Source organism: Hordeum vulgare, chromosome 3H (assembly GCF_904849725.1).
Source record: "Hordeum vulgare subsp. vulgare chromosome 3H, MorexV3_pseudomolecules_assembly, whole genome shotgun sequence".
Taxonomy (NCBI): domain Eukaryota; kingdom Viridiplantae; phylum Streptophyta; class Magnoliopsida; order Poales; family Poaceae; genus Hordeum; species Hordeum vulgare.
Window position 1 is genome coordinate 510,547,787 of NC_058520.1, and position 13,396 is coordinate 510,561,182.

Here is a 13,396-nt window from a genome sequence, read left to right on the forward strand (position 1 = left end):
ACCTACACGGCTGCAACGTCTTATGTTGCAGATATTTTTCTTCGACGAGTAAAAGTACGATTCAGGGTTACGGTCTGCACTCAACCTGCCGTTGATGTTTATTGGGACTACACTCCCTTTGACTGTTTCCGCCAAGATTTTGAGGTATATATCAGTTTTACGTTATTTACATGTGATTGCACTTTGATATATACATTGATGTACTGTGTGTGCCAGCATACTGATCCAGGGATGGCACAGATACACAGAGGCTTGACTCTTTTTGAGTCGAGTCTCTACACTTAGATGCTTGAGTCTCCTTGAATATTTCTTGGGGGTGCATGGGGGCATCCCCAAGGTTGAGCGCTTGACACTCCTCGATCTTCTTTAATGATCTTCCATCGCATACTTGAAAACTCCCTTCATACGAAACTCATCATAAGCTGATTAGAATGGTTAGTGCCCATAATAAAATAATTTATTCTCTACTAGAAATAAAGTCTTTAAGGAATAGCTACCGTTTCTCAAGATTGCCAAAATGTTTTTGCAAAGAAAAAGCAAGCTTAAGATTTGCAAAACAATGAAACGCAAAACGGGGCAGAATCTGGGAAAAATAGAACATCAGGTAGTAAAGAATATTTTCGGGGCACTTATGCAACTCAAATCAAAAAACTCAGAATAGACGCGAGAAATACAATTATATAGAGCATACTGTGAAAAAACATTCAGATCAAAAAGATGATCTGGTGATTTTTGGCGATTCTTTCCGTCAAGCAGACAAAATCTATTTCTGGACAGCATGTCACAACTTTTGAACTTTCTTGCAATGAGAGGCTAAAACATGGCACAAAGCTTGAAAATAAAGATACAATGATGTTGTTACAGTAGTAACAAGCATCAAGACCACTAAAACTGAAAGTAAAAACTAATTGGGTTGCCTCCCAACAAGCGCTTTCTTTTATGCCTTTGAGCTAGGCATGATGCAAAAAGATCAAGTGTTATCAACTCAAAAAGAATAACTTCCCGAGTAACGGACTCATAAGGTAACTTAATCTTCTTTCGAGGGAAGTGTTACATTCCCTTTTCAAGGGTAAATTGGAATCTAATGGTCCCTTCTTTCATGTCAATGATAGCACCAACGGTGCGGAGAAAAGGACGTCCCAAAATAATTGGACATGAGGGATCACACTCAATGTCCATAATGAGAAAATCAACGGGAACATAATTATCACTGACAACAATAAGAACATCATCAATTCTCCCTAAAGGTTTATTTATGTAAGAATCAACAAGACGGACACCAAAAGAAAATTTATGTAAAGGTTTCAAATCAAGCATATCGTACATTCTTTTGGGCACAACGGAGGCACCAGCTCCAACATCACATAAAGCAAATCAAGAGAAATTATTCAATTTAATCTTGACCATAGGATCCCAACCATCTTCTAGTTTTCTAGGAATAGAAGTCTTTAGCTTGAGCTTCTCCTCCCTACCTTTGATAAGAGCATTGCTAATATGCTTGGTGAAGGCAATATTGAGTGTACTAGTGTGGGGGTCTTTAGCCATACTTTGCAAAAAGGTGATAACTTCGCAAAGACTACAATTATCAAAATCAAGATTACTACCATTTATTAAAGTGGCGGTGATGTCATCTAAGCTCATTATTTTGGTAATCTGTAAGTTCAAAGGACCTTCTTGTCCTAAAGTTGAGGTATTAGCATCACCATTAATAGGTCCATTGGGACTAGGGATGTGATGGGTGCTAATAGTTTTGAGATCCTCAACAACTTGTATAGTAGCAAGGGTAGTGTGTGTAGGAAGGCTCTAAATACTATCTTCCTCTTCTTTTTCTCTAGCCCATCTATCCTTAAGTTTGGCTAGCATTCTAATGTTCTCATTAATTTGGACTTGGATAGCATTCATGGTTGTGGTTTTCCTTTCCTCAAGGGGGAAAGTTCAAATTTTAAGCATCTCTACATCATGAGCTATGTTGTCTACCTTCAAAGATAGACTATCTATTTTTTCTAATTTCTCTTCTACACTCTTGTTGAAGGCTTTTTGAGAAGTGATAAAGTCTTTAAGCATGCTCTCCAATTCAGAAGTGGAGTTTTTGGTGCTAGGATAAGTGTTGTTATTCCCATAGTTGTTGGATGGAAACGGTCTAGGATTGCTACCAAAATTACTCCTATAAGAATTATTATTAAAGTTGTTCCTAGAGATTAAATTAACATCAACTTGCTCTCTTTCTTGAGCAACCGGAGAATTTAAAGGAACATCATGAGGATCAATAGGAGCTTTCTTAGTAAGTAAAGTCATGATCATGTCAACCTTATCATTAAGGGAGGAGATCTCCTCAGCAGAGTTTACCTTCCTACATGTTGGAGCTCTCTTGGTGTGCCATTGAGAATAATTTGTCATCATCTCGTCCAATAGTTTCGTGGCAGCACCATGTGTAGTTGACATAAAGGTTCCTTCCGCGGCCGAGTCCAACAGATTCCGCGAGGTAAAGTTCAATCCTGCATAGAATGCTTGGATAACCATCCAAGTAGTCAAACCATGTGTAGGGCAATTCTTAACAAGAGATTTCATACGTTCCCAAGCTTGGGCAACGTGTTCCTTATCCAGCTGCCTAAAATTCATAATGTTACTTCTTAACTGAATAATCTTAGCAGGCGGGTAATACTTCCCAATAAAAGCATCTTTGCACTTATCCCAAGAATCTATACTAGACCTAGGAAAGATTGAAGCCACACTTTAGCTCCTCCTCTCAAGGAGAAAGGAAAAAAGCTTAAGTTTAACAATATCACCATCTACGTACTTCTTTGTATTTTTGCATATCACAAAGCTCAACAAAATTATTCAAGTGCAAAGCAGCATCATCTCCAGCACTGGAGAATTGATCTTTCAAAACAAGGTTCGGTAAAGCAAGTTTAATCTCATAGGAGGTCGCCTCGGTGGCGGGAGCAGCAATAGGAGTGCAGATAAAGTCATTGTTGTTGTGAGTTGTGAAGTCACACAACTTGGTGTTCTCAGTGGAACCCATAGCAACAGCAACAAGCAAGAACAAAGCAACTAATTTTTTTGTTGTTTTTGGTGTAAGACTCTAAAGAAAAAACTATAAAGCAAACGAACAAAACTAAAAAGCAAAGGTAAAAGATAGTGTGCATCTCCCCTATCTTGAAGACTGGACTCCCCGGCAACAGTGCCAGAAACTTGCTTGATGATGAGTTGATGGATATACTTCTCGCCCCTCGTTGGTTACCCCAAGTGGAAGGTGGAGGTGTTGTCAGCACCAGATTTCCCTTACACGGAGACTATAAGGTTTATCGAACCAGGAGGACTCCGAGGGTCAACAAGTAGGTGTCCGCAGCTCTGGCGCTAGCAGAAGACATGTACTTGCACACACAACAAATAGCTTTGGTCCCAACGAGTTCAGAGAGGTTGTCAATCTCTCCGGCCTTATAGTTTGCAAAGGATCAAAACACAAGCGGGAATAGTGATAGTGATTGCAATGGGAAAGTAAATAAAAGCAGTAAATGATGGAGGTGTAAACAATCGTGGTAATATGGACCAGAGTCACATGATGTTTACAAGTGATGTCTCTCTCCCAAAAGACGATAAACAACTATGTTGCGTAAACAAATTACAGCTGGGCAATTGACAGAATTATAAACACACCACAATGCTAATCATGCTACTAAACAGTTAAAGGGTCATAAGTAATGGGCACTACGCCAAGACAAGTAGACCATTTATCCATGAACATCTACTCTCTAATCTTCCACCTTGAGATATCTATCCAGAACATCTCGCTGGTATTAAGTTGCGAGCCCCACCCAAAATGTAAACTCAAAGCAATGGACAACTGCATTAACGAACTTTGCGTAATGTAAACAATCCTTGCAACCGTGGTCACAAGCACCGTTGTTTTCTCCGTGGTGTTAATGGCACGTACCCTAGTCTCATGTTGATGTCACTCAAGCTAGACATCAGGGGCCATGAACACACAATCATGCATAACGCTCCCTCTTGGAGTTACAATCTACTACTCGGCCAAATCAATAAAAAGCAACGGAGAACATGCATGAAATACTCAAGAACATAATATAAAAGGAGAACCAAATATATAACTCATCACAATCTGAACATAATCTCATAATCCATCGGATCCCAGCAAACTCAGCATAACAATAGTAGATAAATTACATAGATGCCTTGATCATGTAGGGCATCTCACAAGGGCTAAGCATTGAAGCACAAGATTGGAGAGAAGACATCACATAGCTACTGGTCATGGACTCATGGTCCAAGGAGGACTACTCACGGCACGTCCGGCAAGCGTCCATGCTGGTGGAGAAGCTCCCGGAGGTCAACCCTGCCTCCGGCAGGGTGCCGGGAAGAGGTCTTCTGGCACTCCCGATCTCGAAAGCGCTATGGCGGCGGAACAGTGGAGAAATTCGTGATTCTAGATCTGTCATCGGGGTTTTCCGTCCGAGGGGTAAATATAGGCCAAAGGAGGGCGTCAGGGGGTGGAACCTCCACCCAGGCGGCCTGGTGGCGTAGCCAGGAGGGTGGCCGCGCAGGGTGGCCGTCTGGGCAGGCCCTGGCTCCCGTCTGGCCCACCTTGATGCTTCGTGAAGCTTCCATCACGCTGATTTTTATATATTTTTTCAGGGTTTTGGGGGCTCTGTAAATTGGGGTAAAGTCCTTGCAATTAAAAGACATCAGCAGACAGAAACTAGCACTGGGTGCACTGAGTTAGTAGGTTACACCAAATATGTGTAGAAAGGTATAAAAGTGTAGCAAAACATATAACATTGTCACCCAAAAGAGCATGGAACAAGCAGAAATTGTAGATACGTTTGGGATGTATCACTCCTACATGCAACTTGGAGTCTCTCCCCATTCATGGAAACACCCTGATCGAGGTGGAAGCTAGGAACGCCATCAAGATGCTGAAGACGGTCGAGGTTTAACATGCACTATTTTCTTACAATCGTGGTTTGTTGCACTCCACACCACACGCCAGCCGCACCAAGAGTCGCCATGAGGATCCTCTGGAGGTTTCCAACAGCGGTCGGCGATAGCAGCACCAAGCCAAACCGCCCATACCACCAATGTTGAATACCCAGACGCTTATGAACGTGGCCAGAGCCGCCCGTCAGGCAGAAGCACAGGGAGCAGTGACAGTGGCAACTCAGGTGGTTCCGACTTATGCACATCCAACAGCTGCATATAGCGAGTTGGGTGGAAGGACCATAGGAGTCCCCTGTTTGTCTTTCGCTTTTCGCAATGAGCGTATGCCTAAAGATTTCAAAGGTCCATGCAAGGTGCCCAATTACACGCCCGATCTTGAGCCAGGTGCATGGATTGAGAGTTATGAGCTTGCTATGGACATGCTTGATACTAGTGATGCAGTGTGTGCCAAGTATCTCACGATGATGTTGCAAGGGTCGGCTCGAATGTGGTTGAAAAACCTACCGCCCAACTCCATCAACACTTGGGTGGAATTGAAGGAGCAATTTATTCAAAACTTTCGAGGAACTTGCAAGCCCCCAATGACGATTGTGGATCTGCAGCACTGCGTTCAGTGTATGGATGAGTCGGCTCACCACTGCACACGCCGGGTTGCAGAGATCATCCACTCATCGGATGGCATCATGGCGGCTCAAGCCGTGCTGATCTTGGAGAAGAACTGTCATTTTCAACCTCTAGTCTTGAAGCTTGATCGTTTGAAGCGAAAGGTGCAGGATATGGGCGAGTTGATGGACACTCTCACCAGGTACGCCGAGTCACACGGCACGAAGGACGCCGGCTCAGATGATGACAAAGCAAGTGAATTTAAGAAAGGGGATGGAATCAAGGGTCTTTCTCATGCTCATGGACGCAATGGTAACCAGGGAGGTCAAGGAAAGAGAAGGCAGCAAGATGGCGGGTCAGATTTTGTTGCCAAGACCAGCGCCAGGCCTAGAAACCAGCACGGAATACGGGTCAATCTCGAGGTTACAGTGTGAGAAAACCATGTAATTACGAGGAGATGCTTAAGGGGCCTTGTACTAAGCACAGTACCCCATATGCCCCATCTACTCATTCTTGGGAAAACTATTATGTGATGCAGGAGTTTCGTCTCCAAGCGTCCAGGGATAACCAAGGGGGTAACAATGGTGGACACCTAGGTCAGTTTGGCTCTGGCGGGTTGCAAGGGGGTTCAGCCGACGGGTTCCCTGGCTCCGGCCCTCACGGGCAGGGCGACTTGAATAATGGCGGTGGACAAAATTCTGGTCAAGGTAACCAGCAGTACAACAACGAGGGCAGTTTCCAGCAGTATAATAACCAGGGCGGTTTCCAGCAGCAGAACAACAAGGGCGGATTTCATAGCAACCCTAAGAAATTGAACAGTGGTGAGTACCATGTTTTCACCACCAACACCTGCAGGCGGGATAAGAAAGTCAGGCACAGGGCGATCAACATGGCTGAGCCGGTGGTTCCTTGGTACCTCAGTTGGTCAGAACATCCCATCACATGGAGTAGAGATGACCACCCGCCCCGGGTCGATAATCCTGGTGACTCAGCATTGGTGGTGGCTCCATAGGTTAGGGGATATACCCTCTCCAAGGTTCTAATGGATGGAGGAAGCAACATCAATATTTTATACTATGACACCTTCCTGCGAATGAATTTTTCTAAGGGCGACTTGATGCCTTCAACCATGGACTTTCACGACATTGTCCCAGGTAAGTCAGCATATCCAGTTGGGCGGATCAAACTAAACGTTTCTTTTGGTGACAAATCCAATTATAGGAGTGAGGCTTTGATGTTTGAGGTGGTCAAGATCAAGAGTCCTTACCATGCCTTGTTCGGAAGGCCGACTTACGCCCACTTTATGGCCCGACCCTGCTATGTGTACCTCAAGCTCAAGATGTCGGGTCTTAAAGGGACCATCACAATCAATGGAGATCAAAAGATAGCACAGGAGTGCGAGCAAGGAGACGCTGCCTACGCTGAGTCGGCATGCGCGACTGAAGAGTTGAAGTTTCACAAGGCTCATGTGGACCCGGCCGACATGAGTCCCCTCAAAAAACCCAATGTCGATTCTGAGCTGCCCCTCAAGTTCAAGCCAACAGATGAAACCAAGCAAGTCGATTTCACCCCACGTGATTCTTCTAAGAAGTTCACTATTGGGGCTGGCCTGGATCCTAAATAGGAAAGCATGCTCATCGAATTCATCTGTGAGAATCGGGACATCTTTGCATGGAAACCTTGTGACATGCCAAGAGTAACGAGAGAATTCTCTGAGCACCACCTAATTGTGGATCCGAAGATGAAACCAGTTTGACAATACCTCCGACGATTTAATGAGGAGAGACGCAAGGCAATAGGGCAAGAAGTCGCCCGTCTCTTGGCCGCCGGGTTCACAATCGAAGTCTTTCACTCAAAATAGTTGGCTAACCCGGTTTTGGTTTTCAAGAAGACCGAAACTTTTCATATGTGTATTTATTACACCGATCTCAAAAAAGCTTCTCCGAAGGATCCTTTCTCTCTCCCCCGTATCGATCAAATCATTGAGTCTACGGCGGGTTGCGAGCGTTCGTGCTTTCTGGATGCGTACTCTGGTTACCACCAGATCAAGATGGCCAAGAAGGATCAGGAAAAGACGTCTTTCATAACCCATTTTGGTGATTTCTGCTATGTTTCTATGCCCTTTGGACTTAAGAGCACGAGGGCGACTTATCAACGCTGTATTCAGAACTGCTTGAATAGTCAGATTGGGTGCAACGTTCACACCTATGTTGATGACATCGTGGTGAAATCTTAGAAGAAGGGGACGCTCTTGGAAGATCTCAGGCAGACGTTTGATAATTACCGCGTGTACCAGATGAATCTTAACCCGGCCAAGTGTGTTTTTGGTGTTCCTACTGGCAAGTTATTGGGTTTCTTGGTGTCTGAGCGAGGCATTGAGGCTAACCCGGAAAAAATCAAGGCGATAACTTTGCTAGGTAAGCCGGCTAATATCAACCAGGTCTAGTGCATGGTGGGTCGCATTGCGGTGTTGAGCCGCTTCATAAGTTGCGTCGATGAGAAGGCCATTCCACTTTACCAGCTGCTCAAAAAGACAGATAACTTCGTTTGGAGAAATGCACCTAATGAGGTGTTTGAAGCCCTCAAGAAACAACTTGATGAGCCACCTGTGTTAGCCATCCCGACTGATAAGAAGCCCATGCTCCTCTACATTATCGCTAATTCAAAGGCGGTGAGTGTAGCGGTGGTTGTCGAACACAAGGAGTATCTAGTTCAGCAGCCGGTGTACTTTGTCAACAAGGTGTTAACCTTGTCTAAACAACGATACATGCATTGGCAGAAGCTCGTCTTTGGGATTTTTATGGAAAGCTGGAAGCTGAAACATTACTTTCAGGAGCACCCAATCACTATGGTCAGTTCAGCGCCAATTAGGGACATTATACAGAACCGCGAGGCTACTGGACAGATTGCTAAGTGGGCAATTGAGCTTGGTTCCCATCACGTGAAGTATATGCCCCACACAACCATCAAGTCTTAGGCTTTGGTGGATTTCATCAACGATTGGACAAAGTTGTAGATTCCAGAAGATAGGCCGGATAACACGTACTGGACTATTCACTTGGACGGTTCCAGGAAGTTGGAGGGCTGAGGAGCTGGCGTGGTGTTACCCTATCCGTGAGGTGACAAGTTTTTCTATGTCTTACGACTCATGTTTCCTTGCACTAACAACGCAGCTAAGTATGAGGATCTTTTACACAGGCTCAGAATAGCTAAAGAGATGAACCTTAGCCGGGTCAGATGCTTGGGCGACTCAGATTTGGTAGCTCAACAAGTCTCTGGAACTTGGGACTCTGAAGATCCGCTGATGGCGGCTTATAGGCGTGCAGTAACCGAGGTGGTGGGTCATTTTCACGGCTACCAGGTTGATCACATTGATCATCGACATAATGAGGCGGCTGACACTTTATCACGACTCGGATCTCAACGCAAGCATGTCCCCCCCAATGTGTTCTTGGATGTCCTACACAACCCTTCTGTGAAGTTGCCTTGTGAAGAGGACATAGAAGTTCCTGACCCAGAATCATAGTTGGTGGCGGCTCTCCATGCAATTCCTGACTGGACGGTTCCTTATATGCCTTATCTATCCCGAGGCAAGTTGTTGGTGGACGAGATCGCCGCTCGGCAGATAATACGGTTGTGCAAGTCTATGATTATCCATAAGGGGCGCATTACACAAATGAAGCACTTGCGGGATTTTTCAGCGATGTGTTTGCCCTGAAGAAGGACGAGAAATTCTCAATGAAATACATGCTAGCAACTGTGGGTATCACGCCGGGTCACGATGCTTGGTGTCAAAGGCTTTTCAACATGGTTTCTATTGGTTGACGGCTCATGCACACGCGGAGGATATAGTGCGCAAGTGTGATGGATGTCCGAAATTTGGCCGTCAAATTCATATGCCGGCTCCGGAATTGCGCATGATCCCGATCACGTGGCCTTTTGTGGTCTTGGGGCTTGATATGGTTGGCCCGTTCAAGATGTCTTCCGCCAAAAAGACTCATCTATTCGTGGTGGTTGACAAATTCACCAAGTGGGTTGACGCAGAGCCGGTCAGCAATTGTGAAGCAGAAACAACTATCAAGTTCCTCAAAAAGCTAATCTTTCATTTTGGTTATCTTCACATTAATTTTACTGATAATGGTACCAATCTATCCAAAGGCGTCGGGAAGTAGTTTTGCCAACTGGAGCATATCTGGCTTGATGTATCCGCGGTAGCACATCCGCGGTCCAATGGTTAGGCTGAGCGCGCTAATCGGGAGATTCTTTGTGGGATCAAGCCCCGGCTTATGTTTCCTTTACAGCGCACTCTGGGTTGTTGGGTCGAGGAACTCCCAGTATTTCTCTGGAGTATCAGGACTACGCCAAACAGATCCACTGGTTACACACCCTTTTTCTCATTTATGGGGCCGAGGCGGTTTTATCCAGTTATATAAGGCATGATTCTCCTCGAGTCGCTGCTTACGTGGAAGCAGACAATGAGCAGGCACGTCAGGATTCCTTGGATGCCTTGGAGGAAGAGCATGATTTGGTTGCAGCACGGTCAGCTATATATCAACAAGACCTACGCCGCTATCACGGCCATAGAATTAAGAACTGGATTTTCCAAGAGGGCGACTTAGTACTTCGATTGATTCAAGATCACATAGGCATGCACAAGCTATCACCCCCATGGGAAGGTCCTTTCGTCATTAGTAAAAGTCTTCATAATGGTTCATATTATGTGTTAGACCTTCGTCCAGATAAGCCAACTTCGGAGGAGGAGACGACCCGGCCATGGAATATTGCCCACCTTCGGCCTTACTCTACCTAGAGCCTTTGGCTCCTTATCCATGTACATAGTTCAATATTTTGTATTATTTTTATCAAGACAATAAAGCCGACACCCATGAAATTCGGGGTTTATGCCGTTTTAGCCTACATAATAAGCACGAGTCTTTATTGTTTTCATAAGCCGCCCAAGAGGATGAGCCGCCACCAAGGAGGTCATTCAAACACAGACGCTATTAGTATCAAAGAGGATGAGCCGCCATGTTGCGATCGTTCAAACATGGATGCTAATAAGCCAAAGAGGACGAGTTGCGATGATGCATGGTTCAGACATAGGTGCCAATTTATGTTCCAAAGAATCAAGTCGGCTTACCCGAGGGCTATTAGTCCCCAAGTTGCTTAGCAGTAATAGCATTGTCTTCTGCAATCCTATGCTTGGCTTTTCCCTGATCATAGGTCACTTGGGGGCTTCCAATTCATTGAGTTCAGCTTTCTTACCCTCTTGGCTTGTGAAAAATTACCGCTTTAGAACGGTTATACTAGACTGTATGCCTTTGCGACTCCCCCTATTGGCCCGTGTACTCTTGGTGAGTCAATCCATCGTGGACCCTGACTTGTCAATGTTAAAACAATGAGGTGTCGTGTGAGAGCCGACATATGGAAAATAGACAAACCATGGGTTCATGTAACTTGCTTCATTTAAGCTTGACTTGAGCCTGATCCGCCAGCCTAATTGTAAAGGTTATTGCACAAACCTATCTTAGGGTACGACTAGAGCCTTGCAAGCTTGTCTACCTTCCACGACTCACTGAGCCAGCTTATTTATACTAATTTGACGCCCTATATGTTGTTATGTTTTCCAGGGAAGGATTCAGTATTCTTGCCAGCTCACGCAAAGCATTGTGGCTATGAAGTTATTTTTTCTTATGAAGGAAAAATCCAATTGCAAGACAGTACATTTCAGAAAGGCAGCTTATATTAGAAAAAGCGATGCCAAAAGCTTCAACATGCACAAAGGTATAATGCAAAATAGCAGTCTTTACATCTAAACATATTACATGGCTATAGAAGGCCAAAGTTTTTTTCAACATATCAACCCAGTGGACAGTTCCTCTGGGTTAGAATCTTCCGGGTTAATCTTGAGGAGACACCTTGATCAAGGCGCCTCCGGGTTATGCTGCGCCGAGCCTTTGGGGTCCTGGATCTGGAGGTCGCCCATATACTAGTTGCAATGGATTAAAGCATGAAATTCATCTTCTTCATTCAAGATGGGTGACGGGTCAACATCATATGCAAAAAGGTGCTTACAACACTAAGGAGTAAGGCCCACTGGTTCACATGTCGCCCATATCCTAGTTGCAATGGATTAAAGCATGGAATTCATCTTCTTCATTCAAGATGGGTGACGGGTCAACATCAGATGCGAAAAGGTGCTTACAATACTAAGGAGTAAGGCCCACTGGTTCAAATGTGGGAGGTGGCACACGCTTGTTGTTCTCATCATAAGTTGCCTGGTATTTTGTTAGATCAATAGCTTCAGCAAGCTGACTAACCGGTGGACAAGCCACCCTCATGCAGTGGGCATTGTCTTCCTGAGTGAAATCTGATCCATCATCCTTATATTCAGGGAACCTGCCTGCTATTTCCTCCGGATTGAGTTATGGTGCATAAGTGAGAGCCTGGCTCAGCGCAGTGATTACCCCTTTACGTGCAGATGATTTCTTTAATGCTTCGATATGTTTAGGCATGGTTGAGAGACGCTTGAGCATGTCACTAATGAACTTCATCGGTTCCTTGTCACTCATGACAGCCTTGATGGTGAACAATCCGCCAGCATACAGTTGCTCTACTAAGGTGTACAAAACCTTCATCTTCAGTGCACAGTTGTCCCGCAGATTGGCTGACTGAGGACCTACGACACAATTTAAAGGAGCATAAGTCGCCCGGCGGGTCATGTTTTTCTACAAAAGGTGCAACTGAAAGTTTTACATACAAATACTTGCCAAACACATCACTGGTCTGTTGGAAATATGCCCTAGAGGCTATAATAAAATGGTTATTATCATATTTCCTTGTTCATGATAATTGTCTATTGTTCATGCTACAATTGTATTAACAGGAAACAGTAATACATGTGTAAATAAATAGATCACAATGTGTCCCTAGCAAGCCTCTAGTTGGCTAGCTCGTTGATCAATAGATGATCATGATTTCCTAATCATGGACATTGGATGTCATTGATAACGGGATCACATGATTAGGAGAATGATGTGATGGACAAGACCCAATCCTAAGCATAGCACTAGATCGTGTTGTTCGTATGCTAAAGCTTTTCTAATGTCAAGTATCTTTTCCTTCGACCGTGAGATTGTCCAACTCCTGGATACCATAGGAATGCTTTGGGTGTATCAAACGTCACAATGTAGTTGGGTGATTATAAAGGTGCACTACGGGTATCTCCGAAAGTATTTGTTGGTTGTGCTGATGCAACAAAAGACCTTCCAACGGCGCCAGAAACACGTGCCGACGGGAGACTGTTCTTGATACTCCTCGACAACGGCGCTAGAAATACTTCTGCTGATGCAACAAAAGACGTTCCAATGGCGCCAGAAACACGTGCTGACGGGAGACTGTTCTTGGTACTCCTCAGCAACGGCACCAGGAATCCTTCTGCTACGGCTACGCCTTTAGGGACTTCCTAGGCAAATATGCAAAGGATTTCCCCGTGGCCTTGGAGCCTTGCGTTGGTGTTCCCTCGAAGCGGAAAGGGTGATGTAGCACAGCGGTGGTAAGTATTTCCCTCAGTTTTGGGAACCAAGGTATCGATCCAGTGAAGGAGTATCGCAAGTGCCTGCACAAACACAAAAAGCTTGCTCCCAACGCTATGAAGGGGTTGTCAATCGCTTATAGATTGTTTGCCAAGTGAGAACTGAAAGCAACAAAGTAACAAAGCAAAGTAAAAGCGGAGGTGTAAACGATAGGTGTGAATGGACCCCGGGGTCGTAGTGTTTACTAGTGGCTTCTCTCATGAAAGAAAGTAGACGGTGGGTGAACAAATTACTGTCGAGCA